Source organism: Apodemus sylvaticus, chromosome 10, assembly GCF_947179515.1.
Source record: "Apodemus sylvaticus chromosome 10, mApoSyl1.1, whole genome shotgun sequence".
NCBI lineage: Eukaryota > Metazoa > Chordata > Mammalia > Rodentia > Muridae > Apodemus > Apodemus sylvaticus.
The window spans coordinates 54204821-54222131 of record NC_067481.1 but is presented as its reverse complement, the minus strand read 5'-3'; positions in this window follow the sequence as shown (position 1 = coordinate 54222131).

Here is a 17311-nt window from a genome sequence, read left to right as displayed (position 1 = left end):
GAACAGCAGTTAGAGCAACAGTTGGTAGCGACTTTGTGAATAGTGGGAAACTCACTCAGGACGCAGACTTTGTCACATGTGCAAGTCCCTAACTAGGTTTTTGTGAACTAAGATGTTATCGTTTGGCGGCTAGGCCAGGGTCAGGAGGGTCTGTTTTCTGGACCTAGGATGCTGCCACTTGCAGGAAGGGAAAGTCTGAGACTTGCTAGGTCACACCTTCAGGCCGCCAAACCCTGAGGCACGTCAGGTCCTCAGTGGGTTACCATTGCACATTTTCTAGGCCCATTCCTGCCTAGAAGTTCTGTGTTCTGGATTGGGTGTCTGTCAAGTGACAGCCCCTTCCTTTCAATGTTTCAGTGTCACCCTTTTCTGTATGTCCCCTTGGTTCACGACAGCAGGCCGTGGCCCTCGCCACACTCATTTTCATAGGTCTTGCCTTCTTGAAGAGTCTGGTTCCTATCTACTAGGTGATTCCTTAATTCGAAACTTCTTCTCTGGTGCCTTATGACTGCCACTTTGGTGTGCTGTGCGGTAGAGAGAGAGAGAGAGAGAGAGAGAACACTAAAAAAAAGAATTAATTGCTACATAAGCTTAATGATGTGACTTGTTCAAACACTTAGACACTTAGCCCAATGTTTGACAAATAGCCCTCTGTGTATTAAATTATTATTATTCATGATGGAATATCACGAATCCCTCTCCTGCTCCTTACCACCCACTGCTTCCTCAGTTTCTACCAGGTTCCCTTCCAAGACCTGTTCCCTGCTCACTTTTCAGTTTTTAAGCACAGGTAGTATATTGAGAAAATACATTTAATTTTTAATTTTTTTCTGTAGTGCTGAGTATTGATCTCAGGCCTAACATATTTCTGTCTCTGAGGAACTTGTGCCTGTCTACAAACCTATGCGAGCCTTGGGCCAACTTCATTACTCGGAAATAGGTAAGAACTTACTTGTTTTCTGACACATCCTCTCAGATGTTTCTCTCTCTCTCTCTCTCTCTCTCTCTCTCTCTCTCCCTCTCTCTCTCTCCCTCTCTCTCTCCCTCTCTCTCCCTCTTTTTCTCTCTCACATACACACACACATCTATCTATCTATCTATCATCTATTTTTCTATCTATCTATCTATCTATCTATCTATCTATCTATCTATCAAGAGAGAGAGAATTTTTACTAGTAGGCCAGGCTGACTTAGAACTCACAGAGATCTGTCTGCCTCTGCCTCTGGAGTGCTGGAACTGAAGGCATGCGCCACCATGCCCAGCTTTTCTCTTTTCCTTACTTTTTAATACAGAGAATTCAACATCTTATGTTACATCTGTCCTCTGATGCTATCATCTACCGACATATGGCACAAGAAAGAACAGTGCCTTCCCTTTGTCTAGGACCTTCAAAGCCAACCTCTCTTGGTCCAGACTTCCAGTGCCTGCCGTCTGTGCAGAAGCCAACTCCCACTCTCCCGTGACCTGTCTCTGCAACTTTTAACTTCTGGATCAAAGCTCTTCTCACTGGGTTATGCCCCGGGGATGTGAGCGAGCCTGGCGACCCTGCATTACTCCACAGCCAAGATGCTGCTTAAGACGGTTTCTAAACATAACAATTCCATACCGTTTTCTCTCCTGTGCCAAAATGCCTCCCTTTGCAGTCACTTTCTTTGTCTTTTTTCTTTTCTTTTTGGATGATGTCTCTACTGTCTTTTCTGTGTTGCTTGGAGTTTGTGTATGGCATGGGGTGATATAGACTCATATAAGTTTCTTGAGGCACTTACTCATAAGAAATTATCATTATGTTATTAGCCATGTAATTTTAAGTGTGTGATCATAGGACATGATTTCAAGGCAGATAGTGTAGCATTTACTTTTCTAATTAGTAAGTTGGATACCCACCTGTCTCTACTTGCAAGAAGGCCAGAACTTTCCTCTCTGAGTGTGGTCATTGCTATCTGGTGTTTTCTGATGTGACAGGAGGAACTTTGTCCTGTGAAATCTAATAAGTCATTTCCTGACACTTCCAGGATGCCTTGCATAGGCCACAGCAATGACACAAACTAGAGCTCCCAAACTCTGGGCTCACACAATTTTGGATAAGGTTTGCAAGCATGGCCCTGATGCTCGGGGCTGTGCCAAGGCTTCGTCCGTCCTTACTCTTCCGTACCCTTAGGCTTGGGGCCGAGTTCTTGGAGGGTTCTCCTTTGAGATCCTGGGTGTTCTTTCCCTAATGCAGACCTCTCTGGAGACCTTCTTAGACTTTTGGAGAGAACTTAACACTGAACATGTAAAAGAACGCTATTTCCTCTTTTTTTTCTCTTTTTTCCTCTACCACCAACTCTGTGTGACAGGAGTGTCAGAGTGGAGAAGAGAGAAGGGGGGCAGGAAGGAGGCCTCTGTGTGCCTTTGAAGGATATATAAGGCAGGGGTACTCAAGTCTCACAGAAGAACCCAGGAAGGTTTGTGAACAATGGTTGGTTTTAGTTACTTAAAAAAAAACAAAAAACAAAAAAAACCTGTTCTCTACTGTGTATGTGGGGGCGGGAGGGGGGAGGGCGTGTTTTCCTGAAGCTTTCCTAGAGAGCATGGTTGGTTCACACCTTTAATTCCAGTAGTTAAGAGACAGAGACAGGCATGTCTCTGTGAGTTCAGTGCTAGCCTAGGCTGTATAGAACCTTGTCTCAAAGAGAAAGGGTGTGTGTGGCCTGAGTCATCTCATAGAAATCTCTGGAGCTCTGTAGTTAGACGTCTGATTCATTCTTTTTTTCCCTCTTTTAATTGGTGTGTGTGTGTGTGTGTGTGTGCTAGAGATTGACACCAGGTCATCTCCTTAATTGTTTTCCACCGTATGTGGGACCTGAAAAGAAGTTGAATGTCTAACATTGAACCAGTGGCTCCGGGGAGCTGCCATGACCGAGTTTGACTCGATGTTGCTGGAATGGAACTCTGACCCAAAGCAGCTTGGGGAACAAAGGGGTTTTTGTTTTTGTTTTTGTTTTTTGTCTCATATCCACCATTGAGGAGAGTCAGGGCAGGAAACCGAGCCTTCCCACATCAAATCATCACTGAAGAAAATGTTCCAGAGGCAGACGAAGCACTATGAGTTCAAGGCCAGCCTGGTTTATAGAGTGAATTCCAGGATAACCAGGGTTATACAGAGAAAACCTCTCTCAAAAGGAAAAAAAAAGAAAAGAAAAGAGCCTCAGAGAAATGCCCTCAGAGCAATGGGATGGAAGTCATTATTCAGTGGAAGTTTCCCTTCCCAGATGACTCTACTCTGTAGCATGGTGACAAAAACTAACCATCACTTAGAGGAATTGGAAGAAAAGGGGAAATATTGGTCACAGTATACAAGACCTCACTTATGAGAATCAAGAACACAGTGCACAGTTCATAATAATGTATATACTAAATTTACTAAGAGAGTTCAAGTGTTCTCATGTCAAATAAGTAGTCATTAAGTCATTATAATGCCAGGTGATGGTGGTTCATGCCTTTAATCCCAGTACTTGGGAGGCAGAGGCAAGTGGATCTCTCTGAGTTCAAGGCCAGCCTGGTCAGCAGAGCAAGTTCTAGCAGGGCTACACAAAGAAACTCTGTTTTGAACACACACACCCTAAAAGAAGTTTCCAGTATAAAATAATCATAATAAATATAAATAATAATAGGTATATATAGAATAAGATGGTAACTAGATGAGATGTAGCCATGTACAGTGTACTTACTTATATGTAGCTGTCTTCAGACACACCAGAAAAGGGCATCAGGTCTCATTATGGATGGTTGTGAGCCACCATGTGGTTGCTGGAAATTGAACTCAAGATCTCTGGAAGAGCAGTCAGTGCTCTTAACCACTGAGCCATCTCTCTAGCCTGACATGTTAATAGTTTAATTACAGAAGTAATTTCACAATGTATGCATAACCATCCCATGTGCCATAAAATGTACAATTTTCATTTTTTCATCGTGCCTCCACAGACAAGAGCAAAATTTCATCCAGTACCTGATTTTGCTTTCTCCTGGGAGCACAGTCTGTGTGGGTGAGGCTGAGCACTGAGCTCTTTCGTGCATGGAGGAGCACAGTTCAGCAGAGACGGGAGGCAGAAGCATCAGGAGCCTTTCAGCTGTTAAGGACATGATGGATAGAAGGAGGACTGGAGCTGGCGAGAGCAATCAGGAGGGCTAGTGAGAGGGAGAGCCTGAGTTGCTGAAGAAGTGAAGACCCTGTCGACCAGCAGTCCTCAACCTTCCCAGTGCTGCTACTCTTTAACACAGTTCCTCATGTTGTGGTGACCCCGAACTGTACCATTATTTTCATTGCTACTTCATAACTGTAATTTCGCTATTGTTGTGGTCTTAGGTGATCCCTGTGAATGGGTCATTTGACCCCCAAAGAGGTCTCGACCCACAGGTTGAGAACCTCTGGTGTAGACGAAAATTCTGAGAATGTGTGCTCTCTCTGCTGCAATCTTATCAAAGGGACGGACACATGCATCAAACCTATTCCAAAGGCTGTGCCCCCTGCAAAGGAGCACAGTTTGTAAAAGTGTGTGAAAGTATTAAACTTTTATGAGGCAGCACACATAGCAATTAGAACATAATGTCTTACAGACTCTCAGAGCAGGGCAATAATAAAGGAAATAAAAAATAAATAATAATAGAGAAATGTGGCCCTAAGTAACAGGGGACACCTCCTTCCTTGTGCTTGGATAAAAGAGAATACCCAAGAGCCACAGTAGGGAGGAAATTAGGTATGGGCACTTGTAATCTATCTGATGGCTTGTGGTGTTTTTTTTTTTGTTGTTGTTTTGTTTTTTGTTTTTGAGATTGACAGGAAGGTAGTGACACCATATCCAACTACCCTCTGTATGCTTAAAAATGGTTTGAACCATTCCTGTAATCAGAAATGTCCCCTTGGCTGACTTGGTCTATAGCACCCACATCCCCGACACTGTAGATGCCTTGTCCTGAAAATGCTTTACTTCTCTTGTTTGTTTTTAGACCTTATCCTCAGTAATGGCGGATTGAAGGCAGTTAATATTCTTTGGGGGTATTCTGGGGACCTATCCCAGAACCTCATGAATGCTAAGCATCTACTCTACCTCTGAACTATACCCAGGCCCTAATATTATTATACTATGTTTTTTAAAAACTTGCCTTTTAAAGTCTTATTTCCTTGTTAAAGTCTGCCCTGCTCCCCATGTTTCCAAACCAAGATGATCCTCAAGATAAGCTGCGTGTGGCCAGGTCTACTTAGCTCATTAATGGCCAGCTCAGTGATTTTCCAAACTGAGTGCTGAGTGTCTGTTATCCCAGGATTCAGGAGGGAGAGGCAAGGAGAATCAGGAGTTCAAGGCCAGCCTGGGCTCAAGACCCTTGTCTTAAACACAAGCAAACAAAACCACATACTGCCTTCTCCTAAGGACACTGAGGATGTGTTTGAACTAAGACATTTAATGTGTCTAATTTACTCCTACAAATTTCTAATAATTATTATCCTAGCTTTATACTTAAACGCTGAAGCTCAAAGAGGGATGCCAAGTCTGGATCAGAGATGACAAGAACAGTGTGACATAGTTCCTGCCCCGTGTGTGTGTGTGTGTGTGTGTGTGTGTGTGTGTGTGTGTGTACTGTGTGTATAGCTGGTGTCCACAGAGGCCAGAAGAAGACATCTGGCATCTGATCCCCTGGAACTGCAGCTGACTGTATGCTGTGAGCCACCGTGCAGGTACTGGGTATTAAAGCTGCGAGAGCAGCAAGTGTTCTTAACTCCAGAACCATCTTTCCAGCCTCTGTATAAATGACATGCTTAAATTTTTATGACAAAATTTATTGGCCTATACAAAGTATGATGACTTATTAATGAATATGTAGAAAAATATGTATGGAGAGGCAAAGTGCCCTGTGTACCTGTGCTCTTCAGACGCCTGTTGCACCTGGTGCTTGGCATCCAAACTGAATTCAGGAATGCCCTCAGAGGAAAACTCAAGGAGGGCGTTTTGAGGTCATTTCTATTTGAAAATGCCTTTGCTCGACTCTTGTTTTATTGGTAATTTTGTATAAGAAGGGAACTGTGGGTGAAAAATAAAATTCCCTCGGAATTTGGAAGGTGGTTTTGTAGGTGGAAGACTTTTAACAAGGGAACCTTAAAATATGGCAACTTAGACACGTGACACAGCTCCTGTACTGTCTTTGTTTCTTCTAATTGTCACCTGCCTTGCCTATCTATTTGTTGGTTTTATTGATTCTATTATGGAATCCCCTCTGTCTTATGTTGAGTTGTTTTAAACCCCACTATCCTGTCAGGAATATGCTAAGTCTTCCCTAGTAGTTCTTAATATAGTAGTTAATGTCGACTCCTGCCTCCTCTGAGGCCCGTCTAGCTCTCTTTGCCGTCTGGTGGGCATCAGCTTTCTCTTTGCCTTTAGGAATGAAATGTTGGGCTAACTGTGTAAAGTGGGGCTTTTGGGCAGCGGTCCAGCCGTTTGGCACAAGATCACTCATGGCCAGGATCAGAAGGCCTTCTTTTCCCTTGATTTCTCCAGATATCTACTCTCTGGGTGCCTGTTTGGGTCCCAGGAGCTCGGCCATCCTCACTGGGAAGAAGACGCTGAGACTCGGCAGTCAGTGGTGGCTTTCCTTGGGTTCTTTATGTTCAACAGGACACATCTGCTAACGTCTGCAACCCAGAGTCCTTTCTGTATCAGAGAATAAACTTGTAGTCCTCTGTGGCAGAGGAGCAGGAGGAGCAGGGGCAGGGGCAGGGGCAGGGGCAGGGGCAGGGGCAGGGGCAGGGGCAGGGGCAGGGGCAGGAGCAGGAGTAATTGGCAGACCGGGTAGGATGATGTGGGCATATGACGGACATTTGTTTTTCTGGCACATTTTCAGTCAGCCCCACTATGCACAGCCATAGTCCCACCTTCAAGGGTTAATGGAATGCCTGTTCCTGGCTCTAAGTACAAATGCTTACTGAGCCACTATATGCTGAAAACACTTGATGTTTAAATACTTTATGTTATGTATATAGTGTCCCACTTGCATGCATGTCTCTGTAACATACTTGTGCAGTGCCTATACAGGCCAAAGAAAACACAAAATCCCCTGGGACTGGAGTTACAGGTGGTTGTTAGCCATCACGTAGGTGCTGGGACTCAAACTCGGGTCCCCTGGAAGAGCAGTCAGTGCTCTTAACGTGTAAGCCATCTCTGCCCAAAGCATCTCATTTTGGATGTTCTCTGATATGCTGAATGAACTACTGCTGGTTCATTCGCTTTCAGCTTCCAAAACAGACCTCATCTCTTATCTACTGTTGTGCCAAGCACAGTTCTCTGTGTATTGTGGTCTATGGCTTGTCTTTTAAATCAGTTAGCCCATAGTTTAATTGGGAAAGGGAAAAGCAAAAAAAGAAGGAAACTCTGTTCTTAGGATGAACCACAGGAAACTCTCTCTTTTCTGCTTCCTTCTTTCCTTCCTTTCTCTGTCTGTGTGTCTGTCTCTGTCTCTGTCTCTGTCTCTCTGTCTCTCTGTCTCTGTCTCTGTCTCTCTGTCTCTCTGTCTCTCTGTGTGTCTGTCTCTGTCTCTGTCTCTGTGTCTCTCTCTCTCTCTCTCTGTCTCTCTCTCTCTCTGGTCTAGTGTAGCCTCAGGTTTGCCTAAGACTTACTGAGTAGCTAGCTGCCAATGACCTTCAGCTCCCAATCCTCCTGCCTCCACTTTCCAAGGGCTGTAATTATAGGCATGAGCCACCATGTCCAGTAAGGACGTTATTTTTTGTTTTGTTTGTTTTTTTTTTGTTTTTCCAAGACAGGGTTTCTCTGTGTAGCCTTGGCTGACCTGGAACTCACTCTGTAGACCAGGCTGGCTTAGAACTCAGAAATACGCCTGCCTCTGCCTCCCAAGTGCTGGGATTACAGGCGTGCGCCACCACCGATGCCTAGCGATGTTATTTTTTAAAATAGTGTCTTACCTCCCGATCTCTTTCTTTTGAACCTTTAGATTGAAGTTAGAACTCTTGAATGAACTTTCTGTATTTCTTCAGAGTTTTCTTCCTCTATTTATAAACCCTTAATCTCTGGGTGTTGCCTTTTCCGAGAGTTCTGTAGCCGAGTCGTCACTGCAGAAGTTGGATGTTCAGCTCTGCCTGCTTCCCTTCCCAACAGCTGTCATCTTTTCATTCCAAGGCATCTGCAACATCAATCAGTAACTTCCAGTTCCTGGGTCATAATTATACTGTCCACCATTATTTTTATTTGTTTATTTTTATTTTAATACATTTAAAATAAAATAAAATTGGATCACTTTATCCTCCCATGTCCCCCTCCTTCAAGCCCCTCCCATGTTCCCCACTCTCAATTGATATCTTCTTTGATTATTATTATATACATGTATAAATGTGTATAAATGTGTTCAGAAATATATAACTACAACCTGCAGAGTCTCTTTTTGCTGTTTGTGGTTACATGATTTCAAGGCTGACCACTTCGTATTGGATAACCAATAAGGGGGCTCATCCCTGGCAGAGGCTACTCTCCCAGCAGTCATTGTTGCCAATAATTCTTTGTCTGAGAGTGAGAAGAAGGGGATGTGGGGCAACCCCCCTATATCTACCCTTATTTTTGATTATCTGAGTTATGTTTGTTCTAAAGTCCTATTCTGATTTCTTTTTTAGTTCTGGGTTTCTGAAGATTGTGTGTGTGTGTGTGTGTGTCTGTGTCTGTGTGTGTGTGTCTGTGTGTGTGTGTGTTGTACCTACATAGCACTAGAGAACCCATGCATGCTCCTCATGGCTGATGCAATTCTGAACAGAGTGTCTTGTTTTCACAGCCCAGGAGGGTGGCGGGACAATGCTGCGGTCAGGTTTTGGAGCCATCTTTGCTTCCGCTGAAAGCTGGGTCTGGGTGGTTGTGCTATGAGACACTTGAGTTTGTATGCAGGGTGCAACTGCCCCTTCTTCCCTGTGGGCGGAGCCTCTGTGGCCACATGGTCCTGTCCCTAGCTGTCTTCCCTTTGATGTGCTGGGCTCCAGTTCCCTGTGCCAATAATTCTTTGTCTGAGAGTGAGAAGAAGGGGATGTGGGGCAACCCCCCCTATATCTACCCTTATTTTTGATTATCTGAGTTATGTTTGTTCTAAAGTCCTATTCTGATTTCTTTTTAGTTCTGGGTTTCTGAAGATTGTGTGTGTGTGTGTGTGTCTGTGTCTGTGTGTGTGTGTCTGTGTGTGTGTGTGTTGTACCTACATAGCACTAGAGAACCCATGCATGCTCCTCATGGCTGATGCAATTCTGAACAGAGTGTCTTGTTTTCACAGCCCAGGAGGGTGGCGGGACAATGCTGCGGTCAGGTTTTGGAGCCATCTTTGCTTCCGCTGAAAGCTGGGTCTGGGTGGGTTGTGCTATGAGACACTTGAGTTTGTATGCAGGGTGCAACTGCCCCTTCTTCCCTGTGGGCGGTGTTAATTTCCGCTGTGGCTGCCAAGTTTGTAGACTATAGACCTGCTGAGTTTAGTTGACTCTCTCCCTGCTCAGAGCCTGCCAGAAAGGACTGGAGGAGGAGGAGGAAGAGGAGGAGGGGAGGAGAAGGAGGATGAGGAGGAGGGGAGGAGGAAGAGGATGGGGGGAGGAGGAGGAGGAGAGGAGGAGGAGGAGAAGGAAGGGGGTAGGAGGAAGAGGAGGGGGAGAGAAGGAGTAGGAGGAGGAGGAGGGGAGGAGGAGGAGGGAGAAGGAGGGGGAGGAGGAGGAGGAGGAGGGGAGGAGGAGGAGGAGGAGGGGAGAGGAGGAGGAGGGGGGAAGGAGGAGGAGGAGAGGGGAGGAGGAGGAGGAGGAGGAGGAAAGTTCTACTTTCTTCCCCTTACTCCAGTAGAAGCAAGACTGGCACCTAGTCCCTGTTTTAGTAGAAATGGAAACCCCATGTGGCTTCCCCTGACATTTTAGGCGGGTGGGGTGGGGAAGAAGGAAAGGAAATCATGGAGGGAAGAAAGGGAAGAGGGAGGAGGAGATGACTTCATTTGAACCTCTTGATCCTGCTGTGCCTGCAGTCAGGCCTGCCTAGCCTTTTAAGTTACAGAAACCAGTGCAGTGCCTTAAAGAAACAAAAAAGTCATTTCAAGTCCACTCTCTGCTGCACATGGGTAAGAGCTGTGGAAAATCAAAGTGGTAAGCCAGGGACAGTCTCCAGGCCAAGGCACCCAAGAGCATGTGCAGTCAGGAGGCAGAGGCGGGTGAACTTCTGTGAGTTTGAGGCCAGCCTAGTCTACACAAGCAAGTTCCTGGCCAGTCAGGGCTACATAGTGCGACTTAATAAAATAAAATAAAATAAAATAAAATAAAATAAAATAAAATAAAATGGTGAGATATAGGCATTTAAAATATTGAGATTGCTTGACTTTCATCCACAAAGGGCACAGCGTTTATTCTCCGCTAGATTCTATGAGTTTCCCTGCCTCCTCACAGATGTGACAGCTGAGCGCTGCCTGTGGGTGGCATTGTTCCCAGGTAGTCCAAGATCTGGACAAGCGGAGTTTGGCTGTGAAGTGACTTGTGATGTTTGACAACTTAAGTTTAATTTGTCATCCTATTTTGTATTTTTTTTGTTTCTTTTTCTTGGTTTTCTGTGAGCTTCTTTAATGACCTAGAATTCAGTTTTGGTATTTGTGGTGCTTTGAGGGACTTGTCTTTTTATGCTCCATCACATGTCACACATGTGAGTTCTTATATATCATGTATCACACGTGTAAGTTCTTACACATCATGTATCACACATGTAAGTTCTTACATATCATGTATCACACGTGTAAGTTCTTACACATCATGTATCACACATGTGAGTTCTTACATATCATGTATCACACGTGTAAGTTCTTACACATCATGTATCACACATGTGAGTTCTTACATATCATGTATCACACGTGTAAGTTCTTACACATCATGTATCACACATGTAAGTTCTTACACATCATGTATCACACATGTAAGTTCTTACATATCATGTATCACACATGTAAGTTCTTACACATCATGTATCACACATGTAAGTTCTTACATATCATGTATCACACGTGTAAGTTCTTACACATCATGTATCACACATGTAAGTTCTTACATATCATGTATCACACGTGTAAGTTCTTACATATCATGTATCACACATGTAAGTTCTTACATATCATGTATCACATGTGTAAGTTCTTACACTTTACTGGAGTTAATGTCAGACCATTTGATGGAAATGTGGAAAACTTCCATTACCATTCCTCATGTACAATACCACTGTTTTAAACACTTAATTTACATACATGTCAAAGTATTTTCTTTGTATGTGTAATTCTCTTCATATATATACTCTGTCCTTGTTTTAAATATGTTGTGTTTAGTTTTTTAGGATTAGATCATTATATGTTTTGGCTTAGATTTTTTTGAGTTTATTCTGTGTGAGGTTTTATATATTTTTAATGTTAGATATTTTTATCATGTGTTTTAGTCTGAAATTTACATTTTAAATCTTTATTTCTGGCTAGCATGCCCTGTATTTATTCTCTGTCTCTTTCTCTCTCTCTGTCTCTCTGCATCTATCTCTTTCTCTGTCTCTGTCTCTGTTTCTGTCTCTCTGTCTCTCTGCCTCTGTCTCTCTTTCTCTTTCTCTGTCTCTCCCTCCTTCCCTCTCTCCCTTCCCCCCTCTCCATCCCATACTGGGGATTGAAGTCATGGCTTCATGTATGCTAGGCAAATGTGTATAGCCTCAACTCCACAATAAAGCTTTCTGAAACCAAACTGTCTGGAGATGGCAAAGCACCTGGTCACTGCCCCTACCTGGTCTCCACTGATGCTGATGGGTTGGGAGAGGCCTCAGAACACATGAGCACTTCAGCTTCCCTTGGGCCTCCTCCAGTTCCTGTGAGAAGGAGATTAGTATCTCCTTTCTGCTTAATCTCCAAGTGGTTTGCCCTGATGTTTTGCAGGTTGATGCCTCATTACTACCAAGTGGGGATAAAGTGATTGTCTTCCCTGATATCACCCTGGCAAGGAAAACATTACATATCGTTGTTGTAGGTAATAGGAGTCTGACTCCCCACTAAGCACTGACTGATGGGGTGACGGCTGTGGTCACTTTCTGGTATTTGCTGGCACAGGGTGATTATTATCTAAAAGGTTTCTTATTTTTTAAATCTTTATTCTTTGAGGATTCCACACAGGAGGGCAATGTATTTTGACCTTATCACTCCCCCTTCTTCCTCCAACATCCCCCAACTCCTCCTCTCAACTTCATGTTGTTTTATGTTGTCTTTATGTGCATGGGTGTAAGACCATCTGTGGGAACATCAGTGCCCTTATGGGCCACGTCTCTGATCGAAAGCTGACTCTCCCTACCCCAGAAGACTTCAGATGCCAAAGCTCTCACAGACTGGCCTGACTCCACCTTAACATTAAAAGCTATCTTATTACAAGGTCACAATAAGTTCATTCCTGGTTTCTGTAAAACTTGGGGTTGACCTTGTTTTAACTCATTTTCTGGTATTTGACATGTTCTACCCCCTATACCCTAATCCCCTACCCTGATAAGTTATGATGTTCTGCCAAGTTCTTATGTAACTAAACACCCTGAAATTGCCCTCCCTTAGCCTTGTAGCTTTGGGGCTAATGTAAACTCCCACCTTCTCCTGTGTTCAGTACTATTTCCTCAAACCCTGCTTTAGGGAGATAGTCTTGTCTGACAGAAAATAAAGCTTATGTAATTTGAACAAAGAATTTAGGTGATGGTCTTTACTCTCATTCAGTGGGATTAACAGCTCCTGCTGGTGTTTTGTGAAGCCTTTCCCCGCTCTCTGATGAAATGTTGACTGGACTGATCTCGAGTAGGGTCCTGAGAAGGCAAAATAGCCCCTCTAAGTTCATGAGTGGAACGGTTCTGACATATCCGGAAGACACTTTCTCAGCAGTCTCTGTAACCTCTGGCTCCTGCAGTCTCCCCCCCCCCCCTTCTGCAATCTTCCCTGAAAATGTAGGGAGGGCTGTGAAACAGATGTATTATTTTGGGCTGAAGACTCTACAGAAATTGAACTTTTGCACTGTAATCACATGAGGGCCTCTGTTATTAATTGGTATTTGCTGAAAAATGAAGCATCTCTGATGAAGGTTGATCCATAGATGTAAAAATAAGTGTTTAGAAGCTGTGTAGTCATGTGCCCATGTAGCAAAAATAACAGTAGTAGAGTCTGTCTCAAGCCATGGTTTCTGGGCCAGGTTTACAGCTACAAGCATGGTTGTGCTTTGTGGAGTGGGCCTTAAATCTAAATGAAAAGTAATTGTTTGCTCTCATAACATTCATCCCACATTCTCAGATCAACAGACCAGGAAATGGATAGTCCAACAAGGCAAAAGCTGCCAGACGATGGTGGCCCATGCCTTTAACCCCAGCACTTGGGAGGCGGAGGCAGGTGGATTTCTGAATTCGAGGCCAGCCTGGTCTACAGAGTGAGTTCCGGGACAGCTAGGGCTATACAGAGAAACCCTGCCTCGGAAAACAAAACAAAACAAAACAAAACAAAACAAAACAAAACAAAAACAAAAAAAAAACCCCAAAACCAAGACAAAAGCTTTTAGACATGCCCTTTGGACTATCCCTCTCCCGGGCTGCTGATCTGAGAGAGCTTCTTAGAAGTTTGGCTTGTGTCTACGGTCACTGGTGTCTACAGAAGCATCTCTAGCATCCAAACCCAGGTGTGCAGGGCCCAGACAAAGGACTGGAGAGGTAACTCTCTGATTAAGAGTGTTTGCTGCTCTTCCAGAAGATCCAAGTTTGGCCCCTAGCATCAACTTCTGGTGGCTCACGATTACCGATAACTCCGGCTCCGTGAGCTGTAACCCTTCTTCCGGTGTCTGTGGGCTTGTGCAAGGTGGCATGTAAATGCACACACATGATAAAAAGCTTAAAATCCCTGGAGAATATGAATGAACATTTAATGATTACCTGCTATATACAGTTCAAAGGGAAGTAGATACTGATAATCTATGGCATATATACAAGCCATCAAAATCTAAACAACCACAACCAACCAAACAGCAAAGAAACAAACAACTTGACAACTCAGGGAATTCAAGCCATGCCATTCCCGAGATTTTCAGGTCTCCATTTGTCTTAGTTTGGGTTTTACGGCTGTGAACAGACACCTTAAGGCAACTCTTAGAAGGACAACATTTAATTGTGGCTGCCTTACAGGTTCAGAGGTTCAGTCCATTATCATCAAGGCAGGAGCGTGGCAGCATCCAGGCAGGCATGGTGCAGGAGGAGCTGAGAGTTTTACATCGGAAGGCTGCTAGAAAAAGACTGACTTCCAGGCAGCTAGGATGAGAGTCTTAAAGCCCACACCCACAGTGACACACCCACTCCAACTAGGCCACACCTCCTAATAGTGTCACTCTCAGGGCTAAGCATGCACAAACCATTATACCATCTCCACTTAAAAATTTAAAGGAAAAACCACTTTTCTTCTTTTTTTGTGACAGAGTGTATATAACAAGGTGGCCTAGAACTCACTATGTGGTCAAGGGTGAGTTGAGCTCCCCATCTCCCTGCTTCCGCCTCCTCGGTCCTACAGTTAGGGTGTGTTCCCCCATTGTGCCCGTTTTCTATTCTGCTATGTCTCTACTTTTAACCTATACTTAGTGGCAGACTTAGAAAGGAGTGCTTTGATTTCACTTATAGCTCATTCATGGTCATCTCCTTATTTCTTAAATTACCTTATTTTATATAATCTTTCTATCTATCTAACTATGTAGCCCTGACTTGACTGGAACTTGCTATGTAGACCAGGCTGGTCCTGAACTCACACAGATCTGCTTGTCTCTGCCTCCTAAGTGCTGGGATTAAAATTGTGCCCCACCATGTTTTAAAATGTTGTAGATGCATTTACTTCACATTTTTTTTATTTTATGTGTGAGTGTTTTACCTGCATACATGTATGTGTTCCCCTGTGCTTACTGCCCTTAGAGGTCAGAAAAGGGTATCAGGTCTTCCCTCACATGCCCAAGATAACCTTGAACTTGCTCTGTATCTCAGACAGGCCTTGAGCATGCACATGATCCTCCTGCCTCAGCCTCCTAAGGAGCTGGGGTCACAGGCCTGTACCTTCATGCCTTATATAGGTGGGCACGATTGTACCATCTAGCAATAGTGCAGTTTGCCTGTCCATTTACCTGTTAGGAGCATTTGGACCGTTGCCAAATTTTGGCTTTATGAAATGCTACTGCTTTGAACATGGCTTAATGCTGTTATGAATACGTGTCATCAGATCTCCGTGTGGGCATATGTTTTCATTTCTGTTGGGTAAACACCTACGAGCGGAATCTCTGAGTCATGTGGCAATCCTGTTGAACTTTATGAGAAACTGTCAAGTTGTTTTCAATAGATGTTCATTTCACTTTCCCACCGGCTGGGCTCCAGATGTACCACAGCCTCAGCAACATTTGGTTTTGTTCTCAACTGTCTTCGGTATTTTAATCATTCTACTTTTTATTTACATCTCCCTGGTAGCTGATAATGTTACATCCCTTCATAGGCTAATTTACCTTTGTTGATCAAGGGTCTATTATTAAAATGTTTGGCTTAGTTTTTTTTAATTGGGTTGTTAGTCTTTTTGCTTTAAAGTTGTAAGTCTCTCTCTATATATCTATATATCTATATATCTATATATCTATATATCTATATATCTATATATCTATCTCTCTCTCTATATATATATATATGATTTATTTATTTTACATATGTGAGTACACTGTTGCTGTCTTCAGACACACCAGAAGAGGGCATCAGATCTCATTACAGATGGTTGTAAGCCACCATGTGGTTGCTGGGAATTGAACTTCAGACCTCTGGAAGAGCAGTCAGTACCCTTAACCACTGAGCCATCTCTCCAGCCCTGCAAGTTCTTTATATATTTGGAATACAGATTTTAAAGTTAGATGTAAGTTGTAAAATATTTTACCCCAGTCCATGACTTGTGTCTTCATTGTCTTGACAGTGGCTTGTGTAGAGTACACTGGATAATTTTTATTACATGTTTTACTATTTTTTCTTTTGAAGTTCTTATTTTTGTGTTCTAAGAAAACATGGCCATAGCTGAAGTCACAAACATTTTTTTCTTACATTTTTGTTTGAACGTTTTATAGCCTCTGAGCATGTATTGAGGTTTGTAAGTTGCTCTGACTGACTTTGTGCGGTGAGGTAAGGGTTAAAGGTATCCTTTGTCCATTCCTGGTCTGATCATTCCAGTACCTTTTGAAACTCAATGGCTCTATATGTGTGGCCTAGTTTTAGACTCTGTTCCATTAATCTAAAGGTCTAGAATGTCAAATTACAGTGGTGACACCGCCTTACTACTTACATAGTTGAGACGGTGTGCTGCTGCATGATCGGACACTAATTTGCCAGCTTGCCACAGGTCTGGAAGTCGGCGGCTTAATTGTTTTGGGTCTTTTGGATCCTTTGCCTTCATCTTTAAAACTCGAGATTCTCTTGTTCCTCCTTACAAAATAGCTGCCTGGGGTTCTGTCTGGTGTGTTAGTCTGTCGTGGGAAAGGCATAATACACTGGGCCCTCTGTCCCTTCACTTAAGTATTCTGAGTGTCTATTGTTTTGTAGATTGGTTTCAGTTTGGGTGTGTGTGCCTCTGTGTGTGTGTGTGTGTGTGTATGAGAGAGAGAGAGAGAGATAGAGATTTTTTAAGACCTGTTTCCCCTCCTTTTTCTATTTCTCTCCCTCTGTTTAAAAAAATTTTTCTCTCCTTTTAGTACCCCCGCCGAAAATTTAGCTGTATATTACACATTTTGATCTCTACTGGCAATGTCCTCAATTTAATACATCTTAAAATATGTTATATATACAAACATAGTTGGGTAATGTTAAAATAGAGAGTGCAGCCAATACCCAACTGGTACCTGGGGGCAGTACAGACGCGGGGGGTGGTACAGACGCGGGGGGCGGTACAGATGCGGGGGTGGTATGGATGCGGATGCGGGGGTGGTACAGGCGCGGGAGGGGCTGTACAGACGCGGGGGGCGGTACAGACGGGGGTGGGGGGGTGGTGCGGACGTGGGGGCGGTACAGATGCGGGGTCGGTACGGATGGGGGCGGTACGGATGCGGGGATGGTACGGATGTGGGGACGGTACAGGCGCGGGAGGGGCTGGCTGTACAGACGCGGGGGGCGGTACAGACGCGGGGGTGGGGGTGGTACAGACGAGCTGAGAACTAAGACTGTCTACACTTTCTCTAGTTGTGTCACCTTAGGCTTCAGTTTCTTCACTTCTAAATTAAAATGATTAGTACCCCTA